General features: G+C 35.3%; 1 pseudogene; it reads left to right on the forward strand.

Moving 5' to 3' along the window:
- The first annotated feature begins 5,336 nt into the window (after window positions 1-5,336).
- LOC103004485 (importin subunit alpha-1-like) lies at window positions 5,337-7,088 on the forward strand (annotated as a pseudogene).
- The last annotated feature ends 8,898 nt before the right edge of the window (window positions 7,089-15,986 follow it).

Consider the following 15,986-nt stretch of genomic DNA (forward strand, 5'->3'; position numbering starts at 1 on the left):
ACAATCACATGAGCCAATTTCTTAAAATCTCTCTCTATATATCTATCTCTGTATCTATCAATCTATCTGTATCTATCTATCCATCTATCTACATATACACACATGCACACACACATGCACATCCTATTGTTCTGTTTCTCTGGAGAAACCTAACTAATAATATACTATATAACAGGCAAACTTTGAATGATATTTCTGAATCATATTTCAAGTTCAGCTTATATTCTCCCTCTGACCTAACCTGCTCCAACAGGACACCTGAAGTGAGTACAATTGATTTTCTTTCTAATTTCCCCTAGTCTTATGCTTCTTTTCCTCACAATCTCTCCAACTTGCTAAACATGGTTTATAAGCATTCCAATGTTGTAGCAGTAGCCAGGCCAGGTCTAGTTGACTAGTACTATCATGATTTATCACTGACATCCTCTAAGTTTAGTGGGTAATCAAACTCTATCTCTTGTGGAAAGCTTTGTGGACTTTTCAGAGACTGTTCTCCACTGGGGATCCCTCATCTGTATTTCACTTAAAAGAAGTCATACTTGCACCATATGGTCACGTAAAATCCCTCCTGTAACACTTCTGAGAGGGCCCACGCCTCCTCAAGGCAGTCAGTTGAGAAAGGTTTAAAAATAACTGGTCTCCATCCCCTTTTTTAGTCCCTGAGAGAAAGCTCTCATAATTTTGTTCCCCAACAAACTCTGGGAGGTGTCCTCATGAAGATACATCTCCTGGTTCTTTCCTTCACAAAGTCTTCATGAAACTACCCCTCCTGGCTCTGTAAGCAGACTGCACGGGACAAATATCAAAATCTGTTTGGTCTTTCATAAAGCCACTTGACTGAACCTGACTTGAGAGAGAAAATAATTCTCTCCCTTTCTTCATTGTGAGACAAGAGAATATATTACAGAGCTGTGATATTTACCAAAGAAATTCTAATCTCCAATTTCTTGAGATCTTAATTAATCATTTTATATCCACAATCTGAATCAGCCACTAGTGCTACAAAATATAATTGTTAAACCTAAGTGAAGCAAATTGTTTTCATTTGATAGTTTCTGTTTTCCTCTGTATCTCAGAACCATAAATTCTAATTCTAATGATATAATATGTAATTCTAAACATAAATATTTACATAATCTTTTCTATTCCAAATAAGGATACTAATTATAAGGCATTGTTGTTGGGACTGTTTTGTTTTTTGAGTTGATTTCTTTTTTAAAGTTTGCTCATTTCTGGTATAGAATTAGTCGCCTTTATTCCTTTAAGATTTAATTATATATTTCCATCAAACAGTTGGAACAAAAGTACATGAACACATAATGAATAAACTTACATAATTTAACAATTGTGTGAGGATCCTGGCAGTTTATGCTAATGACCTGAAGTTTGGCTGAACCCAAATGAGTGAGTTCCTGGCCACTCAAATAACAGAATAAAATGTGAAGAAGTTCACAGGCAAATTCTATCAAACATTTAGAGAAGAGCTAACACCTATCCTTCTCAAACTCTTCCAAAATATAGAAGAGGGAGGAAGACTCCCAAACTCATTCTATGAGGCCATCATCACCCTGATACCAAAACCAGACAAAGATGTCACAAAAAAAGAAAACTACGGGCCAATATCACTGAAGAACATAGATGCAAAAATCCTCAACAAAATACTAGCAAACAGAATCCAACAGCACATTAAAAGGATCATACACTATGATCAAGTGGGGTTTATCCCAGGAATGCAAGGATTCTTTAATATACCCAAATCAATCAATGTGATACACCATATTAAAAAACTGAAGGCAAAAAACCATATGATCATCTCAATAGATGCAGAGAAAGCTTTTGACAAAATTCAACACCCATTTATGATAAAAACCCTCCAGAAAGTAGGCATAGAGGGAACTTACCTCAACATAATAAAGGCCATATATGACAAACCCACAGCCAACATCGTCCTCAATGGTGAAAAACTGAAACCATTTCCACTAAGATCAGGAACAAGACAAGGTTGCCCACTCTCATCACTATTATTCAACATAGTTTTGGAAGTTTTAGCCACAGCAATCAGAGAAGAAAAAGAAATAAAAGGAATCCAAATTGGAAAAGAAGCAAAGCTGTCACTGTTTGTAGATGACATGATGCTATATGTAGAGAATCTTAAAGATGCTACCAGAAAACTACTAGAGTTAATCAATGAATTTGGTAAAGTAGCAGGATACAAAATTAACGCACAGAATTCTCTTGCATTCCTATACACTAATATGAAAAATCTGAAAGTGAAATTAAGAAAACACTCCCATTTACCATTGCAACAAAAAGAATAAAATATCTAGGAATAAACCTACCTAAGGAGACAAAAGACCTGTATGCAGAAAATTATAAGACACTGATGAAAGAAATTAAAGATGATATAAATAGATGGAGAGATATACCATGTTCTTGGATTGGAAGAATCAACATTGTGAAAATGACTCTACTACCCAAAACAATCTACAGATTCAATGCAATCCCTATCAAACTACCACTGGCATTTTTCACAGAACTAGAACAAAAAATTTCACAATTTGTATGGAAACACAAAAGACCCTGAATAGCCAAAGCAATCTTGAGAACGAAAAATGGAACTGGAGGAATCAGGCTCCCTGACTTCAGACTATACTACAAAGCTACAGTCATCAAGACAGTATGGTACTGGCACAAAAACAGAAATATAGATCAATGGAACAGGATAGAAAGCCCAGAGATAAACCCACGCACATATGGTCACCTTATCTTTGATAAAGGAGGCAAGCATATACAGTGGAGAAAAGAGAGCCTCTTCAATAACTGGTGCTGGGAAAACTGGACAGCTACATGTAAAAGAATGAAATTAGAACACTCCGTAACATCATACACAAAAATAAACTCAAAATGGATTGGATTAAAGACCTAAATGTAAGGCCAGACACCATCAAACTCTTAGAGGAAAACATAGGCCGAACACTCTATGACATAAATCACAGCAAGATCCTTTTTGACCCACCTCCTACAGAAGTGGAAATAAAAAACAAAAATAAACAGATGTGAACTAATGAAACTTAAAAGCTTTTGCACAGCAAAGGAAACGATAAACAAGACAAAAGACAACCCTCAGAATGGGAGAAAATATTTGCAAATGAAGCAACTGACAAAGGATTAATCTCCAAAATTTACAAGCAGCTCATGCAGCTCAATATCAAAAAACAAACAACCCAATCCAAAAATGGGCAGAAGACCTAAACAGACATTTCTCCAAAGAAGATATACAGATTGCCAACAAACACATGAAAGAATGCTCAACATCACTAATCATTAGAGAAATGCAAATCAAAACTACAATGAGATATCATATCACACAGGTCAGAATGGCCATCATCAAAAAATCTACAAACAATAAATGCTGGAAAGGGTGTGGAGAAAAGGGATCCCTCTTGCACTGTTGGTGGGAATGTAAATTGATACAGCCACTATGGAGAACAGTATGGAGGTTCCTTAAAAAACTAAAAATAGAACTACCATACGACCCAGCAATCCCACTGCTGGGCATATACCCTGAGGAAACCATAATTCAAAAAGACTCATGTACCAAAATGTTCATTGCAGCTCTATTTACAGTAGCCAGGACATGGAAGCAACCTAAGTGTCCACCGTCGGATGAATGGATAAAGAAGATGTGGTACATATATACAATGGAATATTACTCAGCCATTAAAAGGTACGAAACTGAGTTATTTGTAGTGAGGTGGATGGACCTACAGACTGTCTTTCAGAGTGAAGTAAGTCAGAAAGAGAAAAACAAATACTGTATGCTAACACATATATATGGAATTTAAAAAAAAATGGTCATGAAGAAACTAGGGGCAAGATGGGAATAAAGATGCAGACCTACTAGAGAATGGACTTGAGGATACGGGGAGGGGGAAGGGTAAGCTGGGTCAAAGTGAGAGAGTGGCATGGACAAATATACAGTAGCAAACGTAAAATAGATAGCTAGTGGGAAGCAACCGCATAGCACAGGGAGATCAGCTCTGTGCTTTGTGATCACCTAGAGGGGTGGGATAGGGAGGGTGTGAGGGAGGGAGATGCAAGAAGGAAGAGATATGGGGACATATGTATATGTATAACTGATTCACTTTGTTATAAAGCAGAAACTAACACACCATTGTAAAGCAATTATACTCCAATAAAGATGTTTAAAAAAAATGTGAAGAAGTTTAGATACACAAATGGTTTTACTCATTAACTAAAAAATACGGATGACTTTCTGTTGAAATCTAAAATAAGTGTTTCTTTTGTTGAGTATTAGAATATATTTTTCCTTTCTATGTTCAACTAATCTACAATAAAGGAGGCAAGAATATACAGTGGAGAAAGAGAGTATCTTCAGTAAGTGGTGCCTGGAAAACTGGGCAGCTACATGTAAAAAAATAAAATTAGAACACTCTCTAACACCATACACAAAAATAAACTTGAAATGGACCAAAGACCTAAATATAAGGCCAGACATTATAAACTCTTAGAGAAAAACTCAGGCAGAACACTCTTTGACATAAATCACAGCATAATCTTTTTTGATCCACCTCCTAGAGTAATGAAAATGAAAACAAAAATGAACAAATGGGTCCTAAATAAACTTTAAATCTTCTGCATAGCAAAGGAAATCATATACAAAATGAAAAGACAACCCACAGAATGGGAGAAAATATTTGCAAACAAAGTGACCAACAAGGGATAAATTTCTAAAATATACAAACAGCTCATGCAGCTTTATGTCCAAAAAAACCAAGCAACCCAACCAAAAAACAGGCAGAAGATCTAAATAGACATTTCTCCAAAGAAGACATACAGATAACTAAAAAGCACATGAAAAATGCTCAGCATCACTGATTATCTGAGAAATGCAAATCAAAACTACAATGAGGTATCACCTCACACCGGTCAGAATGGCCATCATCAAAAAGTCTACAAAGAATAAATGCTGGAGAGGGTGTGGAGAAAAGGGAACCCTCCTCCACTGTTGGTGGGAATGTAAATTGGTACAACCATCAGGGAGAACAGTATGGAGGTTCCTTAAAACACTAAAAATAGAACTGCCATATGATCCAGCAATCCCACTCCTGGGAATATATCCAGAGAAAACCATAATTTGAAAAGATATATGCACCTCAGTATTCATAGCAACACTATTTAAAATAGCTAAGACACCATCCTCGGGCTGACCGTGGTGGACGTTTAGTGCAGTTGATCCGTAGCCTGTGCGCCCCGCACCGCCTCCTGTGGAAGCTTGAGCCGGCTGTGTAGCTTTCTCCCTTTGTCTCATAACGATGTCCACCAGTGAGAATGCTAATTCACCATCTCCCCGCCTTAACAGATTCAAGAACAAGGGGAAAGACAGTACAGAAATGAGGCGGCGCAGAATAGAAGTTAATGTGGAGCTCAGGAAAGCTAAGAAGGGTGACCAGATGCTGAAAAGGAGAAATGTCAGCTCTTTTCCAGATGCTGCTGCTTCTCCACTGCAGGAAAACCGCAACAACCAGCGCACTGTAAATCGGTCTGTTGATGACATTGTCAAAGGCATAAATAGCAACAATTTGGAAAGCCAGCTCCAAGCTACTCAAGCTGCTAGGTAACTGCTTTCCAGGGAAAAACAGCCCCCTATAGTCAGCATAATCCGGGCTGGTTTGATTCCAAAATATGTGTCCTTCTTGGGCAGAACTGATTGTAGTCCCATTCAGTTTGAATCTGCTTGGGCCCTCACTAACATTGCTTCCGGGACATCAGAACAGACCAAGGCTGTGGTAGATGGAGGTGCTATCCCAGCATTCATTTCTCTGTTGGCATCTCCCCACACTCACATCAGTGAACAATCTGTATGGGCTCTAGGAAACATTGCAGGTGATGGATCGGTTTTCCAAGACTTGGTTATCAAGTATGGTGCAGTTGACCCACTGTTGGCACTTTTAGAGGTTCCTGATTTGTCATCTTTAGCATGTGGTTACTTACGTAATCTTACCTGGACACTTTCAAATCTTTGTCACAACAAGAATCCTGCACCCCCCTTAGATGCTGTTGAGTAAATTCTTCCTACTTTAGTTCGTCTCCTGCATCACGATGATCCAGAAGTTTTAGCTGATAACTGCTGGGCTATTTCCTACCTTACCGATGGTCCAAATGAATGGATTGAAATGGTTGTGAAAACTGGGGTTGTACCCCAACTTGTGAAGCTTTTAGGAGCTACTGAATTGCCAATTGTGACTCCCGCGCTAAGAGCCATAGGGAATATTGTCACTGGGACAGATGAACAGACTCAGGTTGTAACAGATGCAGGAGCACTTGCCATCTTTCCCAGCCTGCTAACAAACTCCAAAACTAATATTCAGAAGGAAGCTACGTGGACAATGTCAAACATCACGGCTGGCCACCAGGACCAGATACAACAAGTTGTAAATCATGGATTAGTCCCATTTCTTGTTGGCGTTCTCTCTAAAGCCAACTTTAGGACACAAAAGGAAGCTGTATGGGCTGTGACCAACTACACAAGTGGCGGAATAGTTGAGCAGATCGTATACCTTGTTCACTGTGGCATAATAGAACCGTTGATGAACCTCCTAACTGTGAAAGACACTAAAATTATTCTGGTTATTCTGGATACCATCTCAAATATCTTTCAGGCTGCTGAGAAACTAGGTGAAACTGAGAAACTTAGTATAAAGATTGAAGAATGTGGAGGTTTGGACAAAATTGAAGCTCTACAAAACCATGAAAATGAGTCTGTACAAAGCTTCATTAAACTTGATTGAGAAGTATTTCTCTGTGGAGGAAGAGGAAGATCAAAATGTTGTGCCAGAAACTACCTCTGAAGGGTATACATTCCAAGTTCAGGATGGCACTGCTGGGACCTTCAACTTTTAGATTGTACATCTGAGGCATAAAGTTGTTTGTTGTGTACTATGTTTGGCAGAAGTTTGTCTTACTGTTTCTCTACTAAGAACTCTTTACACGTGGTTTGTTATTGTAGCACTTTTTACAAAGAAACTATACTTGAACAGTTCCAAACGGTACATACTGTATGAAGCTTCTCCTCTCAATGGATTTCTTATTTCTATGTGGAATTTCATATCTTGCAGTGTCCTGTAAATAAAGATTAAATTCCACTCTTTTCTTTAAAGAAAATAAAAAATAAAAAATAAAATAGCCATGACATGGAAGCAACCTAAATGCCCATCAACAGATGAATGGATTAAGAGGATGTGGTACATATATACAATGGAAACTACTCAGCCATATAAAAAATGAAATAATGTCATTTGCAGCAACATGGACGGACCTAGAGATTATCATACTATGTGAAGTAAGTCAGACAAAGACAAATATCATATGATATCGCTTATATGTGGAATCTAAAAAAATGATACAAATGCACTTATTTACAAAACAGAAATAGAGTCGCAAATGTAGAAAACAAACTTATGGTTACTAGGGTGGGAAGAAGGGGAGGGATAAACTGGGAGCTTGGAATTGACATATACACACTACTATATATAGTACAGGGAACTCTACTCAGTACTCTATAATGACCTATATGGGAAAAGAGTCTAAAAATGAGTGGATATATGTATATGTTTAACTGATTCACTTTGCTGTATAGCACAAACAAACACAACATTGTAAATCAACTATATTCCAATAAAAATTAAAAATTTAAGAAAAATTTGAAAGGAATTTGTAATGGGATTTTTGGTATCTCCACTCACTGAAACATTTTCTTATTTCTGTGCTGAATTTTTAATGGAAAAAAATTCTCAGTTGGAAAAAATCACAAATATATGTATTATAAACATGATCTTTTTTAAAATATGAAGTTAGTTCTTCTCACAGCCAGTATTTAAAGAGAAAGTAGCCAGGTAATTTATCTTGTGAATTTCCCCAGAAGATAGCCTGTTTGTCAAGAAGTAGAGGAAGAGCACAATGAAATTTGTATTAGTACCATTGTACAAGCTTTTTCTTTTTATATATACAGCAGTTTCTTATTAGTTATCTATTTTATACATATTAGTGTATATATGTCAACCCCAATCTCCCAATTCATCCCACCACCACCCCCCACCACTTTCCCCCCTTGGTGTCCATACATTTCTTCTGTACATCTGTGTCTCTATTTCTGTCTTGCAAACCGGCTCATCTGTACCATTTTTCTAGATTCCACATATATGCATTAATATATGATATCTGTTTTTCTCTTTCTGACATACATCACTCTGTATGACAGTCTCTAGATCCATCCACATCTCTACAAATGACCCAATTTCATTCCTTTTTATGGCTGAGTAATATTCCATTGTATATATGTACCACATCTTCTTTATCCACTCATCTGTCGATGGGCATTTAGGTTGCTTTCATGACTTGGCTATTGTAAATAGTGCTGCAATGAACATTGGGGTGCGTGTGTCATTTTGAATTATGGTTTTCTCTGGGTATATGCCCACTAGTGGGATTGCTGGGTCATATGTTAATTCTATTTTTAGTTTTTTAAGGAACTTCCATACTGTTCTCCAAAGTGGCTGTGTCAATTTACATTCCCACCAACAGTGCAGGAAGGTTGTGTTTTCTCCACACTGTCTCCAGCATTTGTTGTTTGTAGATTTTCTGATGACGCCCATTCTAACTGGTGTGAGGTGATACCTCATTGTAGTTTTGATTTGCATTTCTCTAATAATTAGTAATGTTGAGCAGCTTTTCATGTGCCTCTTGGCCATCTGTATGTCTTCTTTGGAGAGATGTCTATTTAGGTCTTCTGCCCAATTTTTGATTGGTTTCTTTGGTTTTGTAATATTGAGCTGCATGAGCTGTTTATATATTTTGGAGATTAATCCTTTGTCTGTTGATTCATTTGCAAATATTTTCTCCCATTCTGAGGGTTGTGTTTTCATTTTGTTTATAGTTTCCTTTGCTGTGCAAAAGATTTTAAGTTTAATTAGTTCCCATTTGTTTATTTTTGTTTTTATTTCCATTACTCTAGGAGGTGGATCAAAAAAGATCTTGCTGTGATTTATGTCAAAGAGTGTTCTTCCTATGTTTTCCTCTAGGAGTTTGATGGTGTCTGGCCTTACATTTAGGTCTTTAATCCATTTTGAGTTTCTTTTTGTGTATGGTGTTAGGGAGTGTTCTAATTTCATTCATGTAGCTGTACAGTTATCCCAGCACCACTTATTGAAGAGACTGTCTTTTCTCCATTGTATATCCTTGCCTCCTTTGTCATAGATTAGTTGACCATAGGTGTGTGGGTTTATCTCTGGGTTTTCTATCCTGTTCCATTGATCTATATTTCTGTTTTTGTGTCAGTACCATATTGTCTTGATTACTGTAGCTTTGTAGTATAATCTGAAGTCAGAGAGTCTGATTCTTCCAGCTCCATGTTCTTCCCTCAAGACTGCTTTGGATACCATTGTACAAGCTTATATGAAAAACGTATATAAAATACATGTGCATTGATTTATCTTGCTTGAATTGAAAGCAAAATGTAAATTTTTAAGATATGTAAAAATTATTTTATTGTTTCATTTCCCTATAACTTTTTTGAATTTTTAATTTTATGCTGCAGAACTAGATATTTAGAACTTAAAAAATTATGGCATTTTGTTTCATTAATAATATTTAGTTAAAAGGGGAGTTTCAATAGAAGACATTAAAATTTGAGGTAAGTTTTGATAGTTAAAATCTTTAGCTAAACTTATGACTAATTTTAAGACAATTTATTTAAACAGTTCTTTATACAAGTACTTATTTTTGATAATGATTTACTATGCACATTTAGCAGTTATCAACTCTATTACACATATATCAAAGCTGGAAATAGATTAAATGATTCAATTTGGAGGAAGTAAAATCAATGGTGTAATCTTAGTTAAGTTGCTAACTACATGATTTTTTTTTTTCTGAGATGAATCTTTCTAGTGATACTCAAATCAAGCACACATAAAATCAGCTGAACCTTAAATAAACTCTAACCAGTTTATATTTATTATTATTAAATTGAGTCTTATCTGGATTGTTGATTTTTAGTAAAACATATTATTCAGTATTTTATACAGTTTTATTAAAAATTATCTGTGCTAGACACTGCATTAAACCTTTGTAAGATTTAAAACATAAAATGGACATTATTTGTTTGTGAATAATCTATTGGAGAATCCACACTAAGTAACTGGGAACTGCCTAGGACACACAGCATATGTGATACCCCACTGAGTTAGAGACACTGTATATTAATAGTGATTGCATTGTAATAACAGTTACCAGGTTTACAAAGTTATAGACAATTTCTGAATTCAAAAGATATTTTATATGCATATGGTCTCTTTTAACCATTAGTAAAATGTGATCCTTCCTCAGGATTTTTGAACTTGGGGACCAAGAGATAGTAGGTTTTATATGTTTCTTAAACTGTCTAAATCTCTAAATATCACCAGCTATAGGTTAGCTCAATTTTCTTCACATATAGGAAGCTAATGTATAGAAATAAAGTAAAATTAAACAGATCTGCAGCAAGGAGTAGAGATCACAAGTCAATGGAAAAACCCAAGACCCAAACAAAGGCTCTCTAGACCTAATTCTGGATATCAAATTCCCTGTTGCAGGTTTGCTGGATGAGAGGCTTTTTGCTTAACTCTCCCTTATTCATGAAATATTCTAGTATCCCAACCATAAATCTCCCTTTCCTCTCTTTTCCTTTTGTTTTGTTTTTCACAGTTAAAGGTGGTTTCAGTCACTTGCAATTGAAGTAGTACTTATCAATACCAAATTTGATATTTTTATACTGGGAGGAAATATTTTTTGAAAACAGAATGCTATACTCTGATCCATAGGGATTATACCACCCAAATCCAATTTTTAACCAAACTTTTATCCATATGCATATGCCATATATCTCTCAAAATAAGAATTCAAAATGAGTAAATTATAATTGAAAAGATCGTGGAATGCACACGAGGAATCTAAACAAAATAACCTACCAAAAGAAAAGACTTAATTCTGATATGCCTCAGTTATTGTTATGGTAACAAAGAGTATAAGTGACTAAAACAAAAATCTTGAAAAGTCGTACTTAAATATAATACATTATGGGTTCATAATTTATTTTAGGATTACTTGTATATTTATTAATAATATGTTTATAAGTCTACCTCTGAATAATCATCTTGAGTCATTATATAATCACATTGCTATGATAGGTACCAACTCCTACTTGCCCTGTATTTCCAATTTTGATAGTAATATTAATATTTAATTTTTCTTTTGTTTTGTTTTTAATAAGAAAAAATTAAATTGTTCAGCTCCATAGCCTTATGCCATCTCACTGGCAGCAATCTCTCCCTCTGTCTCATATTTTCTTTCTTAGGAGTAATAAAATTTTTGTTTTATCTTATGCTAATCATTTAGTGAGGGTCTCAGTCTCAGTTCCAAGTGGCTTAACAAAAATATTGCATAACGGTTCATGCAATGCTCTCACCAAGAGGATTTCTAATGAATAAAAATAGCTTTGCCCCATTAAAGTACCAAACAACAGCAATATGCAAGAACCATTTTGAGCCTAATGGGATACTGTAGTCAGTTCTTGTCAGGGTTCTAGCTTACAAGCAACAGAATACAGCTCTGGCAGAAGTAAGAAAAAAAGTGGAATTATTTTAAAGGTATGGAGGATGAAAAGGGTCACTAAAGCCTGGAGAAACAGATTTTATATAGGACCACATCTAGCATGTCTGCAGAAGTTAATAATTAAGAACAGTCAGTCAAGGCACTTCCCCACTCCTGTGCATCACCACTACCAATGGATGTCGTTGCCCTTGCTAGACACCTTTGAATATTACAGTTTCCTCTCTCTTTTCAATGGAGTCATTCAATCAAGAAACTAAGTTGTTGGCAGGAAAGACTACTTACATAAGCCTAGGCTACCAATATCTTGTCTGGCAAAAAATGGAAATAAGAAGGACATTCCCCTTTCAGATTGCCATGTCCAAGGGGCATAATGAGAATTCCCAAAACTTGTAAGAGGATTCAAATGTCCTGAGGGCAAGAAATTACAAATGTCAGTATCCCTATTTATTAAACAGACTAAAACTATGGACAGCGAATAATAAAAAAGAGTAAAAGAGGAAGTAGGAAGAAGTCAAATCTTGCAGTATTTTGACTCAAGTATTTTAAATTAAGTTTGTTTGTTCTAATTAAAGAGCACATTAAATCAATATTGAGATGCACTTTTGCTCATAAAATTTACAGCAATTAAAAATAGCAATATTAGTATTTTAGAGTGTGAAGGGAAATAGTTACATGTACTGCTCAAATGCATAAACTAGTAAAATACACACTGGAAAATTATTTGACCGTAGATAGAAAAATATTTAAAATGTACACATATTTCTATATACATTTCATGTTCAGGGACTTATAAATAAAAGAGTAGAAATATTCACAATATTTACCTATAAATATGACCTCCTGATAGTCTCTGCCCCTCTCCTAACATATCTCCTTCTGCAGTCTTGGTTGTTTATAACAAACCTACCAGCAACTCCTGTTTGCGTCTTGCTCCAGAATTTGATCTGGGGACCAAATTATCCCCACTATTGCCTCTTCAGTATAAGTCCATCATCTTTGGCCTAGAACATTAAAGCAACCTCCTAACTGGTCTCACTGCTTCTGTTGTCCACTCTTTAGTCTATCCTCAACAAAGTAGTCAAAATGATACTATTAGTTCAGATCATACCACTTCTCTCCTCAGAATCCCCAAAGACTTCTCATTTCTTTCCCAGTAAAAGGTAAATCCTCACTACGACCCCTAAAATCCAACATGACCTGACCCTCTGGTACCATCTGATGTCATCCCATGCTCTCCAATGCCTCCTTCAATCCAGAATTCTGGCTTCCTACTCATGGCATGTTACCACTTTGAGACTTTGTACTTGCTGTTTTCTCTTCCTGGCATGATCTTCCAGATATCTGTATGACTGGTTTCTGATTCATATGTTAATCAAAACACTTTCTCAGAGAAACCTTTCCTGGACTTGCTAATATTTCACACAGCAAGCCCTAATAATCTGTATCCACCTTTCCCACTTCATATGTTTTTTTCCTCAACATTCCCCACATTAAAAAAATACTATATATTTACTACTGTGTTATTTAGTGCTTGCTTTCACCAAGTAGATTGCAAGGTTTCTGCAGACAAAGATTTTTCCACATTTATTTCACTATCATATCCTGATAACTGAGCATAAGAATGGAGAGATGGGAACAACTTAAATATTTGAAAGCTAGATGATTGGTTAAATTGGTTTATATATATAATACCATAGAGTCACCAAATTTATGTTGTAGAAGAATATTAATTAACTTGAGAAATAGTCTATGAAACTCATTTATATTAAATTTTCTATGTATACTTTTTATATCTTAGTAAAGCAAAAACAAAATAGTTGCTTATATTAAGATGTTATCATTTCTTGGAGTTGTGTTTAAAAGTGTTTTTTTTAACTTTTCATATACCACAAATTTGCTAAAATGAACCTGAACTATAATTGTAAATAAAAATTCACACTATTTTCAAAAAAGCTTATCCTAAAGTGAATTTTTGAAGACAAAATGACCAAGACATACATACTTGAATGACATCAATTCTCACACTCTGTTAACCTAGTGACTCCAAAGGATGATAAGTAAAAAGAAATCCCCAGCAAGATATATTTTAGTGAAATCAGAACCAAAGATAAAGAGGGTATCTTTAGAGCATCCTGAAAGGGAAAAAGAGGAGTTGGATGGGATAGATAGATTACTCAGGAAAAAATGAAAATAGAGTGCCAGTTGATATCTTAGTAGTAACAATGGTTGCATAAACAACAAAATGATATCTTCAAACAACTGACATTAATTACACACCTAATGAAACTCTCTCTTGAGAAGAAAAGGGGGAAATATTTCCAGATATACAGTATCATACTGGGTTAGTTCCAACAGAGCATCTCTGTAGAAAACTGAAGGATGAGATTCAAGGAAAAAGAAAAATCATCTAAGAAATCTGAGGGGAAAAAATGGTAATCAAAGGAAATAGTAAATATTTGGAAAATCTAGACAATCATTACTTATAGCATTACTGCATAATAATACCAAATATGTGGGATAAATAAATCAATATAAAATAAACATACTGAATAACAATAGCATGTGTTAATCACACAAAATAATCTAAAGTTCATTATATCATTTCAGAACTGAGAAAATCTATCAAATAGCATTCACAGTCTTAAGTTGAATGTGAGTACCAAAATTTTAAGATAAACCATTAACGAATATAAATATGTGTAAAATTCCCCCCAAAAAAGAAATAGGAAAAAATAGTGTAACAAAAAGGAAAACAAAGAATGCATTAGAAAACAATCTAAGAAAGTGGTTAAAGACAGAATAGGCAAGAAACATATAAAAAAATAGAAATGAATCCATATTCATCATATTGGCATATGAGAAATATGTGATAAATGTAAATGGTCTTAATACTCCAGTTAAAGAAAGCTATTATCAGAGTTGATTTTGAAAATCAGATTTCAGTTTCCTTGTTCAAAATAGGATATGACAGTCTGTGGCAGGCTAATCCTTACACTGAGAACAATCAGTAAAACAATTTAAAATATAAAAGTGATTTGTTCAGTCCAGGCAGAGGACTACTGCTGGTGGAAAAAGAAAACAACAGAGCTTTTGGTGGTTGCATGGGGCTGCAGTGACAAATTTGGACACTTGAGAGTCCTGAACAACCAATGGGTCAAAGAAGACATCAACAGAGAAATCAGAGTGTCTCGAGACAAACAAAAATAGAAATGCAACAGCCCAAAACTTATAGGATGCAGCAACAGCAGTTCTATGAATGAAGCTTATGGCAATAAATGTCTATATTAAGAAAAAAGAAAGATTTCCAATAAGCAAGCTAACTAGGAACTAGAAAAAGGAACAAACTAAGGAACCAGAAAAAGAACAAACTAAGCCCAAAGTTAGTAGAATGAAGAAATAACAAAGGTGAGCAAAAATAAATGAAATTGAAAGTAGAAAGGCAATAGAAAAAATCAACAAACTGAGTTTGGTTTTTTGAAAAGATAAACAAAATTGTCAAGATTTTAGCTAGACTAAGAAAACCAATGAGCAAACACTGAAATAAATAAAATCAGAAATGAAATAGGAGACATTATAACTGATACAACAGATATGTGAAGAATCATAAGAGATTACTATGAATAATTATATACCAACTAACCTAGAAGAAAGAAAATTCCTGGAAACATACAACCCTCCAATAATGAGTCATGACAAAATAGAAAATCTGAACAGACAAGTAAAGAGATCGAAGTAGCACTAGAGAATTTTCCAAAAAAGAGAAGTCCAGAAACAAATAGCTTCACTGGAAAATTCTACCAAACTTTTAAAGAAAAATTAATGCCAATCCTTCTCAAATTCTTCCAAAGAATTGAATAGAGAAGAACATTTCTCAACTTATTTTACAAGGCCAGCATTTCCTTGATATCAAAGTCAGATGAGGACACTACAAGAAAAGAAAACTATAGGCCAATATTTCTGATGACTATAGATGGAAAAGTCCTCAATCTGGTCTGAGATTCTGGCGCCTCTAAAGTCTTTGTGTTTTTCCAAATCCCTGCCTCTGTTCTTAGCGGCCCCCAGGAGATTAGAATATGTCAAGTCCAGTCAGTGACCCAAAGGTGGGGAAATTTCCACATTCCCATTCACACTCCCAGAGGACTTCTAATAGCCTGCCCTGTCAGCTCCCAGATAGGGGCTGATTGGAAGCCTTTCAGGCAGCAGCTGTGAAAGCTGGGATGTTCTATAGGCAGCCTAGCTCTTCTCAGGCAGAAACTGGGAACTGGTTATTTTGCCTGCTAGCTCTTTGCTGAGCCAGAGGGAATAACCGCTGGGGT

Source organism: Balaenoptera acutorostrata, chromosome 5 (genome assembly GCF_949987535.1).
Source record: "Balaenoptera acutorostrata chromosome 5, mBalAcu1.1, whole genome shotgun sequence".
Lineage (NCBI taxonomy): Eukaryota > Metazoa > Chordata > Mammalia > Artiodactyla > Balaenopteridae > Balaenoptera > Balaenoptera acutorostrata.